General features: G+C 39.0%; 1 long non-coding RNA gene and 1 other non-coding gene across 2 annotated transcripts; both read left to right on the top strand.

Annotated features, from left to right (window-relative positions):
- On the top strand, nucleotides 1–23,815 carry LOC118993226 (uncharacterized). Its single transcript, XR_005067803.1, has 3 exons — nucleotides 1–55; nucleotides 10,674–10,678; nucleotides 23,776–23,815. It is a non-coding gene; the product is annotated as an uncharacterized LOC118993226 (long non-coding RNA).
- LOC118993254 (U6 spliceosomal RNA) lies at nucleotides 2,086–2,192 on the top strand. Its single transcript, XR_005067810.1, has one exon. It is a non-coding gene; the product is annotated as a U6 spliceosomal RNA (small nuclear RNA).
- Nucleotides 23,816–25,625: the final 1,810 nt, after the last annotated feature.

The following is a 25,625-nucleotide window of genomic DNA, read 5'->3' as shown; positions in this document are numbered from 1 at the left end:
CAAAAGAACCTATGCACCCCAATGTTCACAGCAGCACAATTTACAATAGCCAAGAGTTGGAAGCAAACTAGGTGCCCATCAGTAAGTGAATGCATCAAAAAATTATGGTACCATAATTTTGTGATTGAACTGGAATCTTGGACAAAGCACTTCCCTATAGCTGAAGGCAGTGCCCTGTGAGGGATGCCAGTATGAGCCATCAGAACTCACCCTTCATGCAACTGGGGGAAATGGGATATTGGCCTTGAAGAGGGTGTCTCTGCACAGCACCGAAATGATCCACTAGATGCAGTGTAGGTCCCAAATAAAAGCAATAACACACAGTATGTGTGTGTGTGTGTGCGTCATATCATACCAGCCATATAGTACCTTATTCCTTTTGCCCAAAGCAACGTTTTCCTCCTCTGCCCCTTTCCCTATACTCTAACAACCTCTGTGAAAAGCAATGCCACTGAAGAGGTGGGAAAAGTGAGTCAGCAATGACAATTCACAACTCAGTCATATGTCTTCAAGTCTCATCTAGCCCTCAGATCTTCTTCATGAAACCTCTTGCTAACCTAAAAAAGTCTCCATCAAAATATGGACTTCCCTTGTCTTCTGTCACAGGAGACAGCCTTCTAGAATGCTGATATCCCTTGGTACATACCAAGTCATTAAATTCCTAAATTTCAAATAGAGAAAAGGAGAAGGAGCATGTTCCACAAACAAAACAAACAATTGTAGAACACATGGTCCCCTATCAGGTACTGTCCAGAGGTCCAGTACTAGAGGGTGCAGGTCTCACTGGGAGAAGTGGTGCAGGGACAGGGCAGGGAAGGCAACTATAGATCTCTGCCCACCAAATTATCTTGTGTAGACCACTCCAGGTCCCTTTGTGGCTCCCTGTTCCCCAGAAAACCTTTCAACTTCCTATAGATTATCTGTAATCAGTTATCCCTGGATAAAATTCAGGACCATAATAGAAATATCTTAGAAAGATATGCTGAGGCCCTGAAATATTAAATGCTTTGACCAAGGCCACATCTGGTCAATGGCCAAGCTGGAATTAACACCTGATTATCCAGAGTGTCAGAGAGAGTGTTCCCACTAGACATTATATTCTCTAACCTGATAGGGGTCATAAAAGGTGAATATGAAAGGATCTCCTAAAACAAGCTCATTTGGATATAATCCAAGTAGTGGAATTGCTGGGTCAAAAGGCAATTCCATTTTTAGTTTCCTAAGAAAATTCTATACTGTTTTCCAGAGTGGCTGCACCAATCTATATCCCCACCAACAGTACACTAGAATTCCCTTTTCTCCACATCCTCTCCAAAACTTTTTGTTGATTTGTTTATGATGGCCATTCTGACCTGTGTGAAGTGGTAACATTGTGTGGTTTTAATTGGCATCTCTCTGGTGGCTAGTGATGTTGGGCATGTTTTTGTATGTCCTCCTAGGAGAAGTGTGTGTTTAGGGCTTTTTCCCATTTTTAATTGGGATGATTATCTTCCAGGAGTGGAGTCATGTGAATTTTTTGTATATTTTGGAGATCAAACCTTTGTCTGAAGTATCATTGGCAATACGTCTTCCCATAGTTGGTTCTCTTTTCATTTTAATGCTGTTTTCTTTAGCTGTGCAGAAGCTTTTAATTTTGATGGAGTCCCCTTTGTTTACTCTTTCCTTTATGTCACTTGCTCTCGGGGACATATTGGTAAAAATATTACTGTTTGGTATATCTCAGATTTTTCTGCCTGTGTTCTCCACTAGGATTTTTATGGTGCCACAATTTATATTTAAGTCTTTTATCCACACTGAATTTATTTTTGTGTATGGTGTAAGTTGGTGATTGGGTTTCATTTTTTTTTTTGCAAGTGGCTGTTGAGATCTTCTAACACCAGTCATTCAAGAGGCTATTTTAAATCCATTTTATTATTCTGTCCTCTTAGTCAAATATTTATTGACTGTAGACAACTGAAACACTGATCAAAAAGAACCTAGGCACTTAAATGTTCATAACAGCACAATTTCCATTACCCAAGTGCTAGAAGGAACCTAAGAGCCCATCAGTAAATGAATAAATTAAAAAAACTTTGTACATTTACAGTGCTCACTTTGGCGGTATATATACTAAAATGGGAACAATACAGGGAAGATTAGCATGGCCCCTGTGCAAAGATGACACATAAATTTGTGAAGCATTCTATTTTTTTGAAGAACAGAAAAAGATAGAAAATTTATTTTAAAAAGTAATGATAGAAAACTTCCCTAATTTGATGAGAGAGTCACACAGATCCAGGACAAAAAGAGACCCAATCAAGAGGAACCCCAAAAAGCTCACTTCAAGACACATTATAATAAAAATGGTAAAATTCCAAGACAAAGAGAATCTTAAAGGCAGCAAGGAAGAAAAAGAAAAGAGCATACAAGAAACCCAATAAAGTTAACAACTGATTCTCAAAAGAAACCCTCCAAGCTGGAAGAGAATGGCAAGAAATACTCCAAGTAACGAAAACCAGAGGCCTACAATCAAGCCTACTTCACCCAGCAAGGCTTTCAATCAAGATAAAAGGCGAAATAAGGAGCTTTCCAGACAAAAGAAGTCTAAAAGAATATACCTCCACCAAACCAGCTCTACAAGAGATGCTAAAGGGAGTGCTTTAAGGAAAGAGAGGAAAAGAGAGAGACAGAGGGGAACACAGATATGAAAATGGCAATGAATAAGTATCTATCAATAACAACCTTAAATGTAAAGGGATTAAATGCTCCAATTAAAAGACATACAATAGCTGAATGGATAAGAAAGCATGACCCACACATATGTTGCACACCCACCTAAACACACCCACCTGACAACACACCCACACTCATGACAACACACCCACCTTAGGACAAAAGACCTACACAGACTAAAACTGAAGGGCTGGAAACAAAATTTCCAAGCAAAAAAGAAAAAAAAGCTAAGGAGGCAATACTCGTATCAGATAAAATACACTGCAAAAAAAAAAAAGGCCATAAAGAGAGAGCCAGAAGGTCACTTCATAATACTCAAGGGAAGACTCCAGTGAGAATACATAAACATTGTAAATATATATGCATCCAACATAGAAGCACCCAAATATATAAAGAAAATCTTAGGGGACTTCAAGAAACATATTGACAGCAACACAGTTATAATAGGAGATTTTAACACCCCACTGTCAAAAATAGATAGATCTTCCAAACAAAATATCAACAAAGGTATTGTGACAATGAACATTGCCCTAGATGAAATGGACTTAACTGATACACACATAAACATGTATATATATATATATATATATATATATATATATATATATATATAGAGAGAGAGAGAGAGAGAGAGAGAGAGCCCTTCATCCAAAAGAAGCTAAATACACATTCTTTTCAAATGCCATGGAAAATTCTTAAAGATAGACCATATGGTAAGACACAAAACTAACCTCAACAAATTTAAGAAAATTGAAATCATACCAAGCATTTTCTCTGACCATAAGGGATTGAAACTAGAAACCAACCCCAAGGAAAAAAACCCCCAAACACTGAAACTCATGGAGATTGAATAGCATGCTATTAAACAACTAATGGGTCAAGATTGAAAGTAGGGAAGAAATCAAAAAGTTTTTGGAAACAAATGAAAATGAACTCAAAACAACCCAAAACATATGGGACACAGCTAACCCAGTCAAGAGAGGGAAGTTCATAGCAATACAGGCCTGCCTATAAAAGATAGAAACATTTCAAAAAAACAACATAACCTTATGCCGAGAAGAACTCAAGGAACAACAACAAAGACATCCCAGAGCAAGTAGAAGGAAGGGAATAACCAAGATCAGAGCAGAATTAAATGACATAGAGACTAAAAGCACAATTCTAAGGATCAATGAATCCAGGAGCTTATTCTTTGAAAAGATAACAAAATCAACAAGCCTTTAAGCAGGCTGATTAAGAAAAAAAAGAGAGAGGACCCAAATAAACACAATCAGAAATGAAAGAAGAGAGATTACAACTGACACCACAGAAATACAGAGGATTGTAAGAAATTACTATGAAGAACTGTATGCCAAGAGATTTGAAAACCTAGGTGAAATGGACAAATTTCTAGAAAAATATAATCTTCTAAAACTCAATAAAGAAGAAGCAGAAAGCCTGAATAGACCAATAACAGCATATGAAATTGAAACAGTAATCAAAAGACTCCCATCACACAAAAGCCCTGGACCAGATGGTTTCACAGGAGAATTCTACAAAGCTTTTAAGGGAAGAGCTAACCCCTATCATACAGACTATTTCAAAAACTTCAAAGTGATGAAAGACTCCAAAACTCTTTTTACGAAGCCAGCATCATCCTAATTCCAAAACCAGACACAGACACAAGAAAGAAAGAAAACTTCAAGCCAATATCACTGATGAACATAGACGCTAAAATTCTCAACAAAATATTGGCAAACCATATCCAACAATACATCAAAAAGATCATACATCATGACCAAGTGGATTCATCTCAGGGATGCAAGGATGGTTCAATATTCACAAATCATTAAATGTAATACATCACATAAACAAAAGCAAAGACAAAAACCACATGGTCATATCAATAGATGCAGAAAAAGCTTTTGATAAGGTACAACACCCACTTATGATAAAGGCACTCAGCAAAGTGGGAATAGAGGGAGCATTCCTCAATATAATAAAGGCCATATATGAAAGACCTACAGCCAACATCATAGTCAATGGGCAAAAACTAAAAGCTTTTCCACTAAGGTCAGGAACAAGACAAGGTTGTCCATTTTCAGCACTTCTATTCAATATAGTATTAGAAGTTTTAGCCACAGCGATCAGACAACAAAAGGAAATAAAAGGCATCCAAATCAGAAAGGAGGAAACGAAACTGCAACTATTTGCAGATGACATAATAGTGTACATGGAAAATTATATAGATTCCACCCCAAACTGATGGACCTAATAAATTAACTTGGGAAAACAGAGGAATACAAAGCCAATATCCAGAAATCAAAGGCATTTTTGTATATCGAGAATGAAACAGCAGAAAAAATACCCTTAAATACAACAAAGAGAAAAATAAAATGCTTAGGAATAAACCTAACCAAGGAGGTTAAAGACCTGTATGCAGAAAATTATACACACTGAAGAAACACACTAAGGAAGACACAAACAAATGGAAACACATACCGTGTTCATGGATTGGAAGAATTAACATCATCAAAATATTTATACTACCCCAAACAATTTACAGATTCAATGCAATGCCTATTAAAGTAGCAATGGCATATTTCACAGATGTAGAAAAAACACTTCAAAAATTTATTTTGAACCATAAACGACCCTGAATAGCAGCCACAATTTTGAGAAAGAAGAGAAAAATAGGAGGAATCACAATACTTGATACCAAACTGTATTGCAAGGACACTGTAATCAAAACAGCCTGGTACTGGCAGAAAATCAGGCAAATGGACCAATGGAACAGAACAGAGAGCCCAGAAATAAACCCAAGTCTCTACAGTAAATAAATATTCAACAAAGTGGCAGCAACATAAAATGGAGTAAAGATAGCCTCTTCAACAAATGGTGTTGGAAGAACTGCACAGCTACATAGGAAAAAAATGAAATTCGAGCACTGACTTACAACCATACGGCAAAATAAATTCAAGGTGAATAAAAGACTTAAATATAAGGTGTGACACCATTAAAGTCCTAGAGAAGAACATAAGGAGGAAAATCTCAGATATTTCATGCAGCAACATTTTTCTGGCATAGCCCCTAGAACAATAGAACAAGGAACATAAAGGAAAGAATAAACAAATGGGATCCCATCGAAATAAAACGCTTCTGCATGGCTAAAGAAAACAGTATTAAGATAAAAAGAGAATCAATTGTGTGGGAAAATATATTTGCCAATGATACCTCAGACAAAGTTTTAATCTTCAAAATATGCAAAGAACACACATGACTCCACTCTAAGAAGACACACATTCCAATTGAAAAGTGGGCAAAGGACTTGAACAGACACTTCTCCAAGGAGGACATACGAAGATCCAGAGACATGTGAAAAGATACTCAATATCGCTAGCTATCAGAGAGATGCAAATTAAAACCACAATGAGATACCACTTTACACCAGTCAGAAGGGCCATCATAAACAAAACAACAAACAAGAAGTGTTGGAGAGGTTGTGGAGGAAAGGGGACCCTAGTTTACTTTTGTAAAGTAAAGTAAAGGGGGCTCTTTAGTTCCAGGGGGCTCTTCTGCAGATAACAAAGGGTGGACCCACAAATTCTGTAGAGTCATTGCACTATGACCCTGCTAGATTTTCAGTGGCACAAAACCACCACCACAAAAGGGATGAAACAAACACAGTGGGGTGTCCATGTATGTGGGGTAGACATTAGCCACCTTGAACCCATACATTACATATATCCAAGCATACATTTCCTTTCTAATATTTTTTTATTTTTCCCAAAGGGGAATTTAAAGAAAAAGGACAGAACTTTGTCTCCTATTAAAATCTGTAATCTCCTCCCCATTTATTTCTAGAAAGGAAATGGGATTTTTGCCTAGTGAATGAGAACGATGGCAGTAATTTCCATTCATGAGTATGTATTACAGTCCAGGAGTCAGAGTCTCTGTCTTCCACCAGTTGTGTGATCTTGGATAAGTTCACCTCACTGAATATAAATTCATTGTTCTTTTTTTCTTAATCTACATGACTGGATTCATATGCAGACATATTTAACAGGGAGTGTCTGCAAGTTACATTGAAAAGCATTTTTTAAAAGATGCATTAATGGATAGATGATCAGATACCTAATAATATAAATTTTAAAAAGAGACTTCTGGCCAAGATAAATGCTTAGGTAGATACACTCTGCCTCCTCACACAGCCAAAAGAAGGACAACAACAAATTTAAAAACAAAAAATAACCAGAACTGCCAGAAAAAATGAACTGTATGTAAGTCCAACAACCAAGGAGTTAAAGAACAAACATTCATCCAGACCAGTAGGAGAGGCAGAGACAGGCAGCTGGGGAGGAAAGGACTCATGGTAAGGCAGTGTCTTGAGAAATGGGGTGGGCAAGGTGATGGTTGGCGCATTGGGCAAGGCAGCAGCTGGCAGACCCAGAGCTCCAATATTTGTGTGTGGATAAACTGGGAGGAACAACTGGGGAGCAAGACAGACTGTACAACCCAGGGTTCCAGCTTGGGGAAATAAAGTCTCAAAACCTCCGACTGTAAAAACCTGTGGTGGTTCTGGTGCTGGGAGAAACTCCCAGTCTCACAGGAGAGTTTATTGGAGAGACCCACAGGATCCTAGACAATATAAAAACCCACCCACCAGGGAATCAGCACCAGACGGGCCCAATTTGCTTGTGGGTAGCAGGGGAAGTGACTGAAAGCCAGCTGAGAGCTGAGTAAGTGGCATTCTTCCTTTTCATACCCCTCATCCACATACAGAGCCACAACGGAGCAAATTGGGTTGCCCTACCCTGGTGAATACCCAAGGCTCCACCACTCACTACATAACTGGCATGCCAAGACAAAAAAAAAATGGGCACAAATGAAAGAACAGATCAAAGCTCCAAAAATAGAATGAAGTGACCAAGACATAGTCAATCTATCAGATGCAGAGTTCAACACTGGTAATCAAGATGCTCACAGAAATGACTGAGTATGGTCACAAAATAGAGAAAAAAGTGAAGCCTATGCAAAGTGATATAAGGGAGAATGTACAGGGAACAAACAGTGACAGGAAGGAAACTTAGACTCAAATCAACAATTTGGAGCAGAAATTAGAAATAAACATTCAATCAGAACAGAATAAAGAAACAAGAATTATAAAAAAATGAGGAGAGGCTTAGAATCCTCCAAGATAACTTTAAACGTTCCAAAATCTGAATCATAGGGTTGCCAGAAGGAGAAGAGGAAGAGCAAGAAATTGAAAACATATGAACAAATAATGAAGGAGAACTTCCCTAATCTGACAAAGGAAATAGACTTCCAGGAAGTCCAGGAAGCTCAGACAGTCCCAAATAAGCTAGACCCAAGGAAGCACGCACCAAGGTACATTATAATTACACTGCCTAAGTTTAAAGATAAGGAGAGAATCTTAAAGGCAGCAAGAGAAAAGGAGACAGCTGCCTGCCAAGGAGTTCGCATCAGACTATCAGCTGATTTCTCAAAGGAAACCTTACAGGCAGGAAACTAGAAATAAATATTTGAAGTCATGAAAGGCAAAGGCAAGGACCTACATCTAAGATTACTCTATCCAGAAGAGCTACCATTTAGAATGGGAGGGAAGATAAAGTGCTTCCCAGATAAGGTTGGGTTAAAGGAGTTCTTCATCACCAAGCCCTTATTATATGAAATGTTAAAGGGGCTTATCTAAGAAAAAGAAGGTAGTGAAAAATATCAACAGTAAAATGACAACAAACTCCCAACTATCAATAACTGAACCTAAATACAAAAACCAAACAAACTAAGCAAACAACAGAAAAGGAACAGGAATCACAGAAATGAAGATTACTTAGAGGGTTATCATTGGGGAGGAGGAGGGGTAGAATGAGGGAAAATGTACAGGGACTAAGAAGCAAAAATGGTAGGTACAAAATAGACAGGGGAAGATTAAGAACAGTACAGGAAATGGAGAAGCCAAAGAACTTATATATACAACCCATGGACATGAACTAAGAGGGGGGAATGCTGGTGAAAGGGGTTGTGCAGGGTGGAGGGGAATAAAGAGGAGGAAAAGCTGGGACAACTGTAATAGCATAATCAGTAAAATATATTTTGAAAAAGTAAAAAAAAATAAAAGAAATAAAAAATGCTGGTTTCTATACAAGTGCTCACTATAAGTTCTTTTAATTTTTCTGTATTTAAAATTTTTTATAATACATTATTGGAGAAGGCAGAATTAATAATAATGATTTCATGCAAAGAAGAAAATAATATGCAGAAAGTAAAATGTTGGTATGGGATCTGACATAAAGTAGATAAGTGTGCTATTGTTCCTCATACTTGTCATAAGAACCATCAGATAAATATTATAACTCTCTCTTATGTGGAAAATAAAAATCAGATGCACATAAAAAGTATAATTAGTTTAAAGCCTAAATGGCCATTGAGGGTTCTTTTAGGCTGGCTCCTGTGACATACCCCCATCTTTTTGATTTTGGAGTACATTTCCTTCTTTACACTAGAAGACGCTGTTTCTGGGTCCTAGAATCATCCATTTCCCCATGGATTTCTTGTTCCTTTTATTGGAAAATGGTATCAGAAACCAAGATCTGAGAACTGGGTGTGATTGTTGCTGCTGGGTTTTCTAAGCAACAGAGCTAGGAAATGGGAAATATATATGTGTATGCATGCATGTTATTTTATGCGTAGAAATAAACATATTTCTACATATTTACACATAGAAATGTTTCTATATGTATAATTATATGTATTTATCTGTATCTATATTAAGCTAAATATTAATACTGATTAGTTTCTGGCTGTAATACAGTAAAACAGATTATTTTAGCCTTCTTCCCTTGTTTCTCTGTAACCTTCTATTCCAACAGCGAGAAACCTGGCTCCAACCATCTGCTATTGTATAAATTCATAATAGTTTCATAATTATTTACCTGTATCTGCATGGGAAACAACTTTATCAACTAGAGTTTAGTGCTTATGTACAATTCTTTTTGCCTTTAGTATTATAGTCTTAACTCATTTCTGAAGTTTCTTAGGTTAACAATCTCTTCCCACCTTCTTCAGTTAAGTTGTTTCATATGTTTTTAACACAGATTCTTTTGTTACAATCTGCATTCCATCCTGGTAAGGCATGACTTTCTAATCAGTTTTTTTATTAGTATACATTAAGGTTCATTGATCATGCTGTAAGGTTCCATGGGTTTGACAAATGCATAGTACCATAAATTCACCATGATAGTACTATACAGAGGATAGTGTCACAGATAGTCTGACTTCTAACAACAACGAGCAATACAGCTTTGTGGAAAGAGCCTCAGAAGGTGTGGTGTCCAACCTAGTTGTATGATGCTGAGCTTCTTCCTCCTGTCCCACAACTCCTCCCCAGATTACTCAATAGGAAAACAGACAAGTCATATAGAAAATTGAACCCCCATTAGTCTTTGCAGCTTCTTATATCTTGAAATGCAAAGATTAGGCCTTCTGTCCCAAATAAGAAAGGAGTATCATTTAATGTAGCTGTACCCAGACACCCACACGTCATTCCCAGGGAACTTAGGAGGGAAATCAATAGGTTGCTCAGGATTCAGGGTGCTTCAGGTTCTAAACACGGTTTGAATTAAGGAGATGATTATGGGCAAACTAAGCTACTCTACTGAACTTCAATGTGGCCATCCATTAAGCAAGAGCATTGTTATTCCCCCACCCTCTGTTGCTCATATAGATGAGAAGAAAAAGGTAATTAAAAGGACAGTTAAACCATTTTACTCTCTGTGGTAAATTGTACTGTCCAAAGATGATCACAGCAATATTTCTGGTCACATGTGCTTCTACAGTGTGACCTTACCCTTCCTTTATTAAAATGTAGAATTAAATTCCTCTCTTTTTGATTCAGGGCTGCATTTAGTGCCTTAATTGTCACCAATAGAATGCAGCAGAAAGGATGGTGTGTGCTATCTGAGGCTGGGTCATCAAGGCCATGTCACTTCTGCCTTGTTCACTGAGATACTCACTCTTGGAGTTCTGATCTGCCATGTAAGAAGTCCCTCTCCTGAGACTGTTGTGCTGTGATAAAGCCTAAATCACAGGGAGAAGTCACTTTTAAGTGCTCCAGCCTAAGGTCTTCATCTCTGAGTCACACCAGCCCAGGCACAAGATATCTAAGAGAAGTCAAATTAGGTTCTCAGACCAGCTAGGCCATCCTGCAGCTGATACTATTGAGAAGCAAAGACTCCTCTAGCTGAACCCTGCCTGAATTCCTGACAGGCAAATCCATCAGCATTCAAAGGCTGCTGTCTTAAGACACTCAGGTATTTATTTAGCTACAGAGCAATAGACCACTCACTATTATGTACTGGGTACTGGTCTGAAGATTTGCATATACTAACTCTGTAACTCAGCTACTCTTGAGGACCTCATGACACAAGGACTTTTATTATCCTCAGTTTACAGGTGAGGAGATTGAAGCACAGAAAGAAAAAGAAAATTGTTGAAAATTATGCTAGTGTTAAAACAACAGATTTGAAATCTCTCAGTATGACTTGAGAGGAATTCTGTTATGGTAGGCCACACTGTCCCTCAAAAATGCTTGGGGGACTTTCGCCCAGATGGAGGCATAGGTGGAAACACTGTGCCTTCTCCCACAACCAAGTTGGAATACAACAAATGTTTAGTAAACAAAGATGCAGCCGAAGAACAGAAAATTGAACTATATGGAAGTCCAACAACAATGGACCGTTCAACCAGACTGGTAAAAGGGGCAGAGCCAGCAGCTGAGCAGGGACGGGCAGGAAAGATCCCCCGACCTCAGGTGCTCAGGCAGCCAGGATAGCATCGGGTGGACCCAGTGAAGGTGCAGGGCAGCAGGCTGACCACGGTCACACATTCACACACAGATAAACCAACAGAGAAGTGAGCAGTGATACTGACTGAGCAGGCCCCAGCCAAGAACCAAGCGAGGACCCAAGGCGGTAGGTTGACTGCAGTCGCACATTTGCGCACAGTGGGACAGGCTGCACAGCCCTGGCTCTTGAGTGGGAGGCAGCAGAGGGGACTACCATTTCTTTCCTTTGACCCCCACCCCCACATACAGCATCACAACCCCACCGCTGATGAACATGCAAGGTGTTGCCCCAGCCTGGTGAACACCTTGGACTCCACTCCTCATACATAACAGGCACGAACAGTCCAAAATATGGCTCAAGAACTCAAAGCCTCAGAGCTGATAACTCTAAGCAACCAAGAAATAGCCAACCTATCAGATGCACAGTTCAAAATAGTGGTGATCAGGATGCTCACAGAAATGGTTGATTTTAGTCACAAATTAGAGGAACAAATGAAGGCTAAACTGATTGAAATGAAGGGAAATGCACAGGGAACCAATAGTGATGGAAAGGAAACTGGAACTCAAATCAAGGGAATGGACCAGAAGGAAGAAAAAAATGACCAAGCAGAAAAAAGTGAAGTTACAAGAATTCAAAAAAATGAGGAGAGGCTTAGGAACCTCCAGGACATCTTTAAACATTCCTAAATTATAGGGGTACCAGAAGGGGAAAAGAAACAGCCACAAGTGGAAAACTTATTTGAACAAATAATAAAGGAGAACTTCCCCAGTCTGGCAAAGGAAATAGACTTCCAGGAAATCCAAGAAGCTCAGAGAGTCCCAAACAAGCTGGACCCAAGAAGGAACACACCAAGGCACACCATAATTACATTAGCCACGATTAAAATGAAGGAGAGAATCCTAGAAGCAGCAAGAGATAAGGGGACCGTCACCTACAAAGGAGTGCCCATCAGACTGTCAGCTTATTTCTCAAGAGACCTTACAGGCCAAAAGGGGCTGGAAAGAAGTATTCCAAGTCATGAAATCCAAAGACCTACAGCCAAGATTGCTCTATCCAGCAAAGCTTTCCTTTAGAATGGAAGGGCAGATAAAGTGTTTCTCAGATAAGGTCAAATTCAAGGAGTTCATCATCACCAAGCCCTTGTTATATGAAATGTTAAAGGGCCTTATCTAAGAAAAAGAAGATAAAAAATATGAACAGTGAAAGGACGGCAAACTCACAGTTATTAACAATCATACCTAAAACAAAAGCAAACTAAGAGGACAGCTAGATTGGGAGGGGAACCATAGAAATGGAGATCACATGGAGGGTTAGCAACAGGGGAGTGGGAGGAGAAGAAGGGGGGACAAAGTACAGAAAATAAGTAGCATAGATGGTAGGTAGAAAAAAGATAAGGGGGAGGGCAAGAATAGTAGGGGAAATATAGAATCTAAAGAACTTGAGACAGGTGGTCATAAACTAAAGGGGGGAATGATGTGCAGGGTGGACGGAATGAAGGGAGGGATAGAACTACTGTAATGGTATAATCAATAAAATATATTAAAAGTGCTTGAAGGACAATTTAAGAAGGAAATGTTAGAGGAATTAAAATGATCAACCATGCTACCTGGGATCAAACTATAGCCAGATAGATAATACGTCAGCCCTGCTGTCTCCTGGTTGGAGGACTGATCCTCCTGTTAGAACAAGGAAGATGACTGTCTTTGAATGCCCTTGTTCATTACAGTTACTGTTGTTATTTCAGTGGAAAGCATCTTCAGTCTGTTGGCTGTTGATCATCTAAATAGGGGCATCAGTTCATTTACCCGAAACATAAGATGAGCGGACTAAATATTCATCATTCCAATCACCAACTGGCTTTCCTGCACTGCCAGGCAGGATGCTGATGGCTAAATCAGCATCTTCTGTTTCTGCAGCTGCAGCTCCCACAGAAACAGCTCAGCAAGAGCTCCAGACAAGAGAAAGAGAAAAGGAGATGGAGCAGGGAGGGAAGGAAGTGAGGAGAAAGACTTCTTCCATGGGTGACACAAACTCTCAGTCTTGAGCAGGCTCTTGGGAAAATCAGCTCTCCATATTAGCAGAGAATTTGGCCTATAAGGTACAGGTCTACACCTGGGCTGAGAGAGGCTGGTGGTAGGTGAAGGAGAACTTTTCACCACCAGTACATACAGCTACCATTCAATTTATCTTGTATTTACAGTGCTGAAAATGCTCAGCAAATCCTCATATGATACCATCTCAACAGTCCTAGGAACCAAAATATTCAGGCACTGGCCCTCCCTCTCTAATCCAGTGAGCTGTACTGAGAGTTCCTGGTGCTGATCATCTGCAGGGGACAGGTTTTTTCCTCCAACAGTGGCTCTAAGTAGAGAAAGGAAAGTAGTATTATAGTCATATCCTCTTTAAGCCAAATACATCCTTTTTTAAAAAATATTTTATTTATTTATTTTTAGAGAGAGAGGAAGGGAAGGAGAAAGGGGGAGAGAAACATCAATGTGTGATTGCCTCTCATGTATCCCCCCTACTGGGGACCTGGCCTGCAACCCAGGCATGTGCCCTGACTGGGAATCAAACTGGCGACCCTTTGCTTCACAGGCCCATGCTCAATCCACTGAGCTACGCCAGCCAGGGCCAAACACTTCCTTTGACAAGGATAATGGTGTGCACTCCAAAGTGTGGTACAGTGGGTGTTAACAACCAGATGTCCGTGGGAAAGAAGAGTAAATTTCAGTCCTGGTAGAAATAGTGGGACATTTCTCAAATGGCATCTCTGAAGAGCTCAGGAAAAGTGAGAGATAGTTGGACATACTTCTGAAAATCTAATTATATCAACTGGTCCAGGTGGAACCTGGTTTCTAAAGGGAAGTGCACTTTTTAAAAAGATTTTATTTATTTATTTTTAGAGAGAAGGGAAGGGAAAGATAAAGAGAGGAAGAGATATATCAATCTGTGGTTGCCTCTTGCATGTCTCCTACTGTGGACCTGGACCAAAACCCAGGCATGTGCCTGATTGGGACTCAAACCAGCGACTCTTTGGTTAGTAGCCCATGCTCCATCCACTGAGCTACACCGGCCAGGGACACTTTTTTATTTGGGATAAAAAGCTTAGGAAGTGTTTTATACTAGTAATTAGGTACATGAAAGGGAGACCTGTGGGAGGGTATGTATAGACTGTGAAGTTTGTGTCTTAGCTTGGTCTATAACAAAATGCCATAGAGTGGGTGGTTTAAGTAACAGACACTTATTTTTCACAGTTTTGGAGGCTGGAAGTCTGAGATCAGGGTGCCATCATAGCTGGGTTCTGGTGAATTCACTCTTCCTAATATGCAAATAGCTGCCTTCTTGTTGTGTCCTTGGGCCTTAGGGCTGCCACATACAAATTTGAGAGGACCCAATCAATCTATTGTAGTTGGATTCACAGACATGTCTGTAGAAGGTAACAAAGCAATACCAACAGAACTGAAGCCTATCTTGAAGTGGATACTTCTCCTTTCAATAGAGGAGATTTATGTTACATGTGATTGTGATTATTGTCCCTTAAAGTGTGCCCTAGTGTCACCTTCCCAGTGATGTCTACCATGACCATCTCACCCACATTTCACTTGACTGAAAAATAAGTTCTGAAGTCAAAATTTTTCTTTCCCACCATGTCAATATCATATAGTTGGAGTTACTTATGGTCAGGAAGTTTTACAGCAGAAAAATAAAAACAAATTACCAACTTCTGAGGGAGTAGAATTGGGAAATGCACACCCCAGTTGGCAGACTCTGCAGACAACCAAACCAGAAGTCAGTGAGGTTCCTTGGGAAGAGGCCAGATAGCCAGGAGTGAGTCTCCAACAAGGATCAAGGACTAGCATGGGTGACTTGCTGGAAGCAGATGTAAAATGATTTAAGGAAGCACCTATTCTGCTCTTTCTTGGGCAAGCCATCATAAGGGAGAGAAAGACAAATGTTATAAATAAATGTGCAAGTTGAGCATACACACACAGAGGCCAAGCCATTAAAGCCAGACTCACTTGCAACAGTAAACATTATGATGTTCACAGCTGGAAGGGGCCTATGTCTTCAGAAGACATGTTTGCTATATTCATAAGTCAGCATTATGTTTGAGTTTATATTGGAAAAGGTGCTGATTCACTGAAGTATTTGGGATACAATTATAAAAACAAGAACCAGTGAAAATCCTTCATTAGAGGGGTATTTTTAATCTTTACTGGAGGACACTTTTTTATGGTTTTCAGAGAGAGAAAGGAAGAGAGGAGGAGGAGAGAGTAAGAAACATTGATGCAAGAGAGAAGTACTAATTGGTTGTCTTCTGTACATACCTGGGCCAGAGATTCTGTGCTTCCAGATCTGGATCAAACCACATCCTAGACATGGGCCCTGACTGGGAATTGAACCTGCAACTTTTCAGTTATGGAATGACACTCCAACAAATTTAACCACACTGGCCAGGGCAGGAATATATCTTAATGCCATTGATGTGCAAGGTGATGTGGTAAATGTTGAATATAAGAAGATTAACAAAAAGGTGGCCTCTGTTCACTTGGAGCTTATGGTTTAGTGGGGAGCTAAATATCAATGTCATAAATAAAAGGTCAATGTTTCATGAAAGGATGCTGCAGTGGAGTGTGATCAAATTGGGAGCCAGGCAAGATTTTCCCGGGGACTGAGGACTTGAGTTTAATAAGAAGATGTCCAGTTTGTGGAGGCAGGTAGATGCAAAGAGCATGAAAGATAGAGCCTGGGAGAAGGGATCAATTAGGCTGGAGAGAAGAGAGCAAGACAGAGAGGTGGAAAAGACCAGACCATACAGGTCTTAGGAGCCCTCTAAGAATGGGAAGCTATTGAGGGGTTGTTTTAAGAAGAGAGAAAGGAGTGTGGGTAGAGAGCATGTGCTGTGTATTTTTAAAAATGTACTCCATTCCTCTTTCAAATTAGCTAGAGCAAAGAATCAGGAATAGAAGACTGGCATAGTCAAAGATTATAGCAATGAAACAAAAGGAAGTGTAGATTATTACTTTTAGAGAAAACAGTATTCTGAGAGAAGACTAGAAAATCAGGTAATGAAGACTTGCCTTGACAATAGTGGTGGTTGAAGGTGAGCAGTGGCCAGCAGGAATTACGACAAAATTCATCTTGAGCACTAAATTTCAGTTTATTTTTGATATATTTAAATGAAGTTATATATATGCATCTGGGCTGAAATTTTAAAACAAGAAGTTAACTATATATTGGTAGTAATAAAAACTACGGCGATCAATAATACAATTAAGGGTAAAACAATAAAATGGGGGATGCGACAGGCTTAGAACAAGCCTTTTGTTGATTCAGGCCATCTTCAGTTCTATTATGGTGTGTCTTTATGGGTATTTAGTTTTATTTATTCTGCTCAGGGTAGTGTGAACTTCTTCAGTCTTATGATGCATATCTCTTTTCAGTTTGGACAATTTCCACCTTTGAATATTGCTGCTACTTCCTTAGTTCACCAATCTCTCCTCCGAAATTCCTATTGGTTGCATGTCAGACTTTTTCTTTTTATGCTAAACCTCCTATTTTCCACCTATATGTCCTGCTATACTTACCTAGTTGATTCCCTCCTATATATCTTCTAGCATATAGATTCTCTCTTGAGTTGCATCTAATCAATTTGCTATTCAATGCATGAATTTTTACAGGTACTCTATACATTTCTTTTTAAAAAATTTTTTATTGTTGTTGAAGTATACTTCAATGATAAAAATTCTAACTGTGAAATTTCAAAGTTTGAATTTTTGTTCTTTCTTTATTTTTTTATAGTTTTTCAAGTACAGTTATCTCCATTTTCACCTCACTATTGGGAACCGCTCTGCCTGGTTTCAGGAGTTGTAACTACCCCCCACCCCCATGGCTAAGGATGAGTCAGTAACCTCCAGAATTCGAGCCACAGGAGACAAGGCTTACCTCTGGTAGCAAACGCTGCCTCAGCTTACTCCCCTGCCCCCAAAGCATGGTTGATGTCCTTGATGGGTAAGACTTCTCACACAGAGAGGGGCAACCTAAGCCAGATACAATCACTTAGGAGGCCATCATGGAAGGACTCGTGGGGCTATGACAAAGAGGGAGTGATGGACCCTTGTCCCCTGGCTATTGTGACATAGCCCAAGTTCCCATTTGGATCTGGGAAACGCGCTTCCTGACTCTAATACACTTAAGCCTAAAAACCTGTGATGGGGAAGGCGGTGCAGCCTTGTGCTGAAAAGGGCGGTTCCCGGGGTGATCAGGCCTAAGAAAGAATATGTAAAAATCCTGTGAAACCTGCTTTGTTTAGAACACTCTCATTTAAATGATAAGGGTCCAAGCAAGAAGTTTGTTCCTCAACGTTTTATGGCTCTTTAGCTATTTGACCCTGATTGAGAATAAGCCCTCATAGCTCTTCAAATGCTATCTATTGTTTGATCCTTACCTGTATTCTTGTGCAAATGAATTTAATGAAAACCCCTTGAGCAGGGGCCTCTTGGCCCTTCCCTTTTGAGGGATTGGCCACCTTTCTTCCCCAAGCAGATCATGTCTTGGTAGTTTCACTTTCATCTGTGGCAGATGGGGGGACTTTGTGGTCAAAGTTGCCCCCACAACACTACCATGCACTCTGCCCAACCCATCTCTGTCTCCTAACCTTAAAAATACTCACTTTGGATTTGTCCATACTTCCTTTATACATGTTACTTGATGGCCCTTCTCCTATAACCCCGATTATCCTTCTCCCCCTCCTCTCTGGTTAGTGTTAGTTCTTTATTTCAATGTATCTTGTTATATTTTGCTTGTTTATTTGTTTTGTTGGTTAGGTTATTGTTAAAGGTGAGATCATAATGGTATTTGTCCCTCACCACCTGCCTTATTTCACTTAGCATAATGCTCTCCAGTTCCATCCATGCTGTCAAGAAGGGGAGAAGTTCTTTCTTTCTTTCTGCTACATAGTATTCCATTGTGTAAATGAACCACAATTATTAAAAAAAGATTTTATTTATTTATCTTTAGAGGGGAAAGGAAGGAGAGAGGGAGAGAAATATCAATGTATAGTGGCTTCTTGTGAGTCCCCTGCTGGAAAGTGGCCGGCAAGCCAGGCATGTTCCCAGGGGGTGGGTGGGAATTGAACCCTGGTTATTTGGTTCACAGGCCCACCACACTCAATCCACTGAGCTACTCCAGCCAGGGATGAACCACAATATTTTGATTCACTCATTTACTGATGGGCACTTAGGTTGTTTCTAACACTTGGCTATTATAAATTGTGCTGCTATGAACATTAGGGTACCCAGGTTCTGTTGAATTGGTGTTTCAGGATTTTTAGGGTATAATCCTAGCAGTGGAATTGCTGAGTCAAAAGACAGTTTCATTTCTAGTTTTCTGAGGAAATTCTATACTGTTTTCCACAGTGGCTGCGCCAGTCTGCATTCCCACCAACAATGCACTAGGGTTCCCTTTCTCCACAACCTCTCCAACACTTGCTGTTTGTTGATTTGTTTATGATGGCCTTTCTGACCAGTGTGAAGTGGTATCTCATTGTGGTTTTATTATTTTTTCCCAAAATTTATAATTGTTGTTCATGTACAGTGTTGCAGACCACTCTGTGTGGTTTCCAAGATTGCAGTCCTATGAGAGCAAGCCCTGTAAGGGGTTAGTAAGTCTCTCTGGAAAACAGGGTAAAAACACAGGTGGCAAGCATGACTGGACTCTAACACCAAAAGTTCATATGGGAACCAGGTTTGATAAATACATTGTATCCTTTGAGCTTTCTCTGCTTTGTTTAGTATAGCCCAGGTGATATAAACCCAATGTTTAAGTTCAAGGCATAAGGAGTAAACTCCTTATCTCATGAAATACCTGTTAGAGACCCTCTGGCATCAGTACGACTAACAGAGCCTGACCTATTACAAGGAACCGATCCACTTGGCAAATGTAGCCCAGCCCTATCGGGAAACTGACAGGTGAGAGTCTGCACACAGGAGCCAAACCCATGGATTAGCTTTCCTGTGGGAAAACCCAGCGGGCATTATACCTAGGCTGTGTTGAGGCTTGCTCTTGCTAAAACTCTCTCACCCTGAGTTGAAGCAGAAAACATTTACTGCATATCTTGAAAGTGACTTCCTGAAGTCTGTGCTAATTCTCCCAAGGATAGAGTGTAACCAGACCATAACTCTTATTGTTCCCTTGCATTTGCAACATTTTTTCCTTGTTAATCTGTAAGAAGTAATCAGTAACATCCTTTCCTTTGTTATCTGTAAAAAGTAATCACCTAAAGCAAACCTGAGCATTATGAATGAGAACCTTCTTTGATGTAATGCTACTGGAAAGCAATAAAAGCCTGTCCAGACAATGGTTGAGGTGCTCTCTCAGAGAGTGGACTTTCTGTTCCTTTTTCTCCACAGGACTTCTATAGTCTGTGTGAATTTGTTCATTGCATCCACGACACCATGAACACTTCTGGCCAGAGTCCACATCAACCTATGACAAATCTCTGTGTTCCTTCAATTGTTATGTATAGATAATTACCTATTTTCGTATGACTAGCTCTGCACTAGTCATAGCCTTTGACATTGATTGATGGAGCTATTCATGTATTCACCTACACATATCATTCCCAATAAAAGCCATTTGAGAGAAGGGCTCAGGGCATTCTCCACTAGAAGAAATTGCCACCCCCTTTCCCACTGGAACAGCAAGATTGTGCCCCGGATGATTTATTTCTCACCTGTGGTGGATGAGAGGGCATGCTACTGGATGGAGTTTCTCCCACAGTGCAGTTGTCTCCATTTTCTCCCACCACTCCCCCCACCCCAGCCATTCCCACCTCCCATCCCTGATTCCACCCCACCTTGGCTTTGTCCATGTGTCCTTTATACATGTTCCTGAAAATCCTTCCCTTTTTTCTCCCCATTATTCCCTCTCACCTCCCCTCTGGTTACTGTCAGTTTATTCTTAGTTTCAATGTCTCTGGTTATATTTTGCTTGCTTTTTTGTTTTGCTGGTTAGGTTCCACCTATAGGTGAGATCATACAGTGTTTGTCTTTTACTGCCTGGCTTATTTCACTTAGCATAATGCTCTCCAGCTCCACCCATACTTTTGCAAAGGGTAGGAGCTCCTTCTTCCATCCTGTGGCATAATATTTCATTGTGTAAATGTATCACAGTTTTTTGACTCATTCATTTACTAATGAGCACTTAGGTTGCTTCCAGCACTTGGGTATTGTAAAATGTGCTGCTATCAAGAGTGGGGTGCACAGGTTCTTTCGAATTAGTGTTTCAGGATTCCTAAGGTATAATAACAGCAATGGAATACTGAGTCAAAAGACAATTCCAGTTTTAGTTTTCTGAGGAAATTTCATACTGTCTTCCACAGTGGCTGCACCAGTCTGCATTCCCACCAAGAGTGCACTAGGGTTCCGTTTTCTCCACATTCTCTCCAACACTTTTTGTTTGTTGATTTGTTTAAGATGGCCATTCTGACTGGTGTGAAGTGATATCTCATTTTGATTTTAGTGTGCATCTCTCTGATGGTTACTGATGCTGCGTATCCTTTCATATATCTGGGCCCCCTCCTTGGGGAAGTGAGTGTTCATGTCCTTTGGTCATTTTTTTAATTGGGTTGTTTATATTCCTGCAGTGAAGTAATGTGAGTTCTTTATATATTTTGTAGATAAACTGGCCTTACTTTTCTAATTAAAAATATTCCTGTTATAAATGAAATTCATTATCTGTATAAACAATTAAGGAAAGACAGAGATGCATATTTCTGCTTCTGGTAATGTCCCTACACACCTTTTGGCAGAAGACAGCTGAAAATCCTTGAGAAAATTTGAGAGGATTTAAAAACATCAAAGAAAATTAAAGACCATTACTCCAAGACCAGGAGATAACAAGAACCTAGAAGGGTGATCCAGAAACATGAAAACACTTTTGCCCTGGTCACATTTGTTGACCATAAGAGATGCTTGAGAGGGTGACCTTTTGGTTAATTTGGGGGATCAGAGTGCATCAAAAACGAATATCCTGGTAAATCAGCTCCTGCCATAGAATGAAACACCAAAAAGCAAAAGCATAGAACAAGTGAAAAAAGAGTATGTCCTCCTTCTCCTGAATTACAGCCTGGCTTTGCATTAACTCAAAACTTGAGCTTAGACTAAGGTGACTCTGAATTCCTTGTGTCCTCGAAAAAGTAGAGGAGTAGCCTATCTGAAGAAATGTGGCATCCTTATCCTTAAAATACTACTATGAATTATCTTTTAAAAATATTTTATTTATTTATTTATAGACAGAGGGGAAAGGAAGGAGAAAGTGGGAGAGAAACATCAATGTGTGGTTGCATTTTGCACACCTCTCACCAGGGACCTGGCCTGCGAGCCAGGTGTGTGTCCCAATTGGGAATTGAACTGGTGACCCTTTGGTTCACAGGCTGGCATTCAATCTACTGTGAATTCTTTTAAAAAAAATGTAAGAAAATATACCATGAGGGATAACAAGAAAAAAAAAAACAGCTCACAGGGGTTCACAATGTCATCATCAGCAACATGCAATAAAACACCTCTGCTTACTATATTCAGTAAAAAGAAAGAATGTGAAATATTGGAAGGTAATTGAAAACTATTAAAAGAATTTCATCAGATCCAAAAAAGAAGAAACAGAGAAATTCTAGCACTAATATATTTTTAAAATGTGTGTGGGGATTATCAGAAATTTCAGTAAAACTGAAGAGGAAACTCTCAATCAGAATTCTATACCAAAAAAAAAAAAAACCTACAAGGATAAAACTAATGAAAAGGGATTTCAAATGACACAAAAGAGAGAGAATTTGCTACCAGCAGATCTATATGAAAGTAAATCCTACGGATATTCTTTAGACAAAAGGGAAATTATTCAAGCTAGAAGGTCAAAGATTTAGAAAGGAATAAGAAACAAAGTAAGTTGAATATGTGGGTATATATAAGTAAATATTGACAATAAATATAATAATAATAGCATTGTGTGGTTTTTGTGGTAGGTATGTCTATTTATTTATGTACCTAGCTGTATGTCTGTCTATACTTACTAGCATTTATATCTAAAAAGGGAATAAGAAAGGCCTAAATACTTTGAAAATATTATAATATTTAGAAAAAACTGTCAAAATTCTAGAAAACTACAACTTGCCAAAATCAAACCTAACTAGACTTATCAATATTAAATAAATTACATCTGTAATAAAAAATTTCCTACAGGAAAAGCCCAGGCCAGACAGATTCATCAGTGAGTGCTACCAAAAATTCAACAAATAATTAATTTCAGTTTCATAAAACTGTTATAGAGCAGGGGGAAAAATAAAAGTCTTCACAACTAGCATAATATTGCTATAAAAACTTAAGGAAGAAATTACTAGAAAGTATAATACAGATAAATCTTTTTAAGTAACAGAGGTGCAAAAATCTCAAGGAACACAGAAGTACAAAAATTCAACAACATAAAAAACATGACAAATCAGAGTTTGCTCTATGATTGCTGGTTGGTTTAATATTTTCAAATAAGTCAATGCAATTTATCAGATTGTAAATTACAGGAAGATATACAAATTAAAAGAAACCACTCATAATTAATTTATTTGCACAAAAAGCTTTGGCAAATGTCACCAGCCATTAGTGATAAAAATATAAGGTACTGAAAGATCCTACTTAACACTGAAAGTTGGAAAATTTCCCCTGGAGACCTGAGGCAAGATAAGGATGTCACTTATATTCAACATAGTGTTAGTGAGTGAAGTGAAAAAAAATATTAAAAATGAAGACTTAGGCATGCAAATTTAGGAGGTAAAATAATAAAGATATTCAAGAAACTAAGCCCTAAAGAAGCCATTAGAGTGTCAAACTGTGTGAGGAAAGTGGTTGTGATCAGGAGGGAACGTGGAAGGGGAGGATATAGGACACTGGGGATATTCTATTTCTTGTCTTGGATGATGATGGTTACTTGGCTATATGCTTTAAAATAATTTAAGTTCTTTTGACTTGGACTTTGGGATTCTTGAAGTATATTACCAGCAATGAAACCACTGAATCAAGAGGCATTTCCATGTTTAATTTTTAAGGAAATTCCATATTGTTTTGCACAGTGTCTGCACAAGTCTACATTCCTACCAACAGTGCACTAGGGTTCCCTTTTCCCCACACACCTTTATGTTTATGGCAGCACTATTTACAAAGCCAAGAGTTAGAAAGAGCTTAAGTGCCCATCGGTAGATGAGTGGATTAAAAAACTGTGGTATATTTACACAATGGACTACTACATAGCAGAAAAAAGAAGGAATACCTACCTTTTGTGATAGCATGAATGGAATTGGAGCCTATTATGCTAAGTGAAATAAGCCAGTCAGTGAATGACAAACACCGTATGATCTCAACTATAAGAGGAATCTAAAACACAAAATAAGCTAATGAGTGAAATAAAACCAGAGGCACAGAATCATGGAATAGACTGACAGTGGTAAGAGGGGAGGAGGGAGGTGCAGGCTGTTTGAAAAAGGGTGAAGGGATTAGTCAAAGATCACAAATGAAAGACCCAAGGACATGGACAATGATGCTGGGATAGACAATGGGAGTGGGGGTTAGGCTGGGCAATGAGGGGGTAGGGAAAGGGGGAACAATTTGGATCAACTGTAATAGCATAAACAATAATAAAAAAGAAAATTCAAAAAATAAAATAATTTGTTAAGCTATATAAATTTTCAAACTATAGTACTTTTGAAAAATCATCTTTACATTAATGGCATTAAAACAAACAAGCACATAAAACACAAATATATGTGTGGAAAGGGAAAACAATTCACTACCTATACTTGTAGTGATTTTCTTCCAGTCCATTTTCCTCTTTTTAAAAAAATACATGTTTGATGATGCTATTACAGTCTCATTTTCCTCCCTTCACTTCCCACTCTGAACACACCCTCCCACCCACATTCCTCCCCTTTAGTTTATGTCCATGTATCATACTTATAAGTTCTTTAGTTTCCACATTTCCCATACTATTCTTATCCCTCACCCCATCTATTTTCTACCTGCCATCTATGCTACTTATTCTCTGTACATTTCCCCCTCTCTCCTCCTCCCACTGACCTGTTACTAACCCTCCACGTGATCTTCATTTCTGTGGGTCTGTTCCTGTTCTAGTTGTGAGTTTGCTGTCATTTCACTGTACAACAAAAGGGACTTCTTTTTCTTAGGTAAGTCCCTTTTGCATTTCATATAATAAGGGCTCGGTGATGATGCACTCCTTTAACTTGACCTTATCTGAGAAGCGCTTTATCTACCCTTCCATTCTAAATGAAAGCTTTTCTGGATAGAGCAATCTTGGATGTAGGTCCTTTCCTTTCATTACTTTGAATACTTTTTTCCAGCCCCTTCTTGCCTATAAGGTCTCCTTTGAGAAATCAGCTGACAGTCTGATGGGAACTCCTTTGTAGGTAACTGTCTCCTTTTCTCTTTCTGCTTTTAGGATTCTCTCCTTATCTTAAATCTTGGCTAATGTAATTATGATGTGTCTGGGTGTGCTCCTCCTTGAGCCCAAATTCTTTGGGACACTCTGAGCTTCCTGGACTTCCAGGAGTCTATTTCCATTCCAAGATTGGGGAAGTTCTCTTTCATTTTTGTTCAAATAAGCTTTCAATTTGTTGTTCTTTCTCTTCTCCTTCTGGTATACCTATGATTCAGATGTTGGAATGTTTAAAAATGTCCTGAAGGTTCATAAGCCTCCCCTCATTTTTTTTTGAATTCGTGTTTCTTTATTCTGTTCTGATTGAATGTTTGTTTCTTCCTTGTTGTCCACACCATTGATTTGAGTCCCAGTTTCCTTGGTTAGTTCCATATACATTTTCCTTTACTTCAGTTAGCATTGCCTTCATTTTTTCATCTAACTTGAAATGATATTCAACCAATTTTGTGAGCATCCTGATTACCAGTGTTTTAACTGTGCATCTAATAGGTTGGCTATCTCTTCATCACTTAACTGTACTTTTATTCTGGAGCTTTGATCTGTTCTTTCATTTGGGCTATTTTTAATAAATTTAAT

The sequence above is a fragment of the Sturnira hondurensis genome, unplaced genomic scaffold (genome assembly GCF_014824575.4).
Source record: "Sturnira hondurensis isolate 20B ecotype Veracruz unplaced genomic scaffold, ASM1482457v3 Scaffold0008640, whole genome shotgun sequence".
In the NCBI taxonomy this organism is placed as follows: domain Eukaryota; kingdom Metazoa; phylum Chordata; class Mammalia; order Chiroptera; family Phyllostomidae; genus Sturnira; species Sturnira hondurensis.
The sequence above is the reverse complement of the archived record's forward strand: the minus strand, read 5'-3'. Positions and strand labels throughout refer to the sequence as shown.